The following is a 649-nucleotide window of genomic DNA, read 5'->3' as shown; positions in this document are numbered from 1 at the left end:
CCCTGACCAGAACCCAACCATGCAAGAACCCTGATCTCACACATCCAGCCTCCAGAACTGTGGGAAATAAATTTCTGTTGTTTATAAGTCACCCAGACTATGGCTCTTTGTTAAAGCCACTTGAATAGATTAAGACAAACCTATTCTCAATTGATCATAATGCCAAATTCTCTTCTTATCTCTAACTGATCATTTTTAGTCTTGTTTTCTCACCTGTGTCTAAAATACAAGGATCTTTAGAATTTTTTTCTTTTTTTTTTTTTTTTTATATATGGAACGCTTCACGAATTTTACGTGTCATCCTTGCGCAGGGACCATGCTAATCTTCTCTGTATCGTTCCAATTTTAGTATATGTGCTGCCGAAGTGAGCACTGTATTTTTTTTCTTAAGACAAAACCTCTAGTCTATGCATTTACTCTAAGCAACCTCACCCATTACAAAGGTGTCAGCCACCACTACTGTCTCCCAGAAGGTTCTACAACAGAATTTCTCTCCGTAGTTCCAGATCAAATTACATCAAATAGATCTGAACTTGAACTCATTGACTGTCTCAAAAAATCTGATTTTCCTGTCTCTATTTCCTGTGTCAGAAGTGGTAACACCAACCAACCACATCACTTAAGCCAAGGAAGCCCAGAACAAGGCTGT

At 38.2% G+C, this 649-nt stretch overlaps 1 non-coding gene across 1 annotated transcript; it reads right to left on the bottom strand.

The window, feature by feature from the left end:
• Positions 1-265: 265 nt before the first annotated feature.
• Positions 266-373, bottom strand: LOC123631077. The gene has a single exon (XR_006732954.1). It is a non-coding gene; the product is annotated as a U6 spliceosomal RNA (small nuclear RNA).
• Between the last annotated feature and the right edge of the window lie 276 nt (positions 374-649).

The sequence above is a fragment of the Lemur catta genome, chromosome 1 (assembly GCF_020740605.2).
Source record: "Lemur catta isolate mLemCat1 chromosome 1, mLemCat1.pri, whole genome shotgun sequence".
Lineage (NCBI taxonomy): Eukaryota > Metazoa > Chordata > Mammalia > Primates > Lemuridae > Lemur > Lemur catta.
Note: the sequence above shows the minus strand (reverse complement) of the source record. Positions and strands in the feature narration are given on the sequence as shown.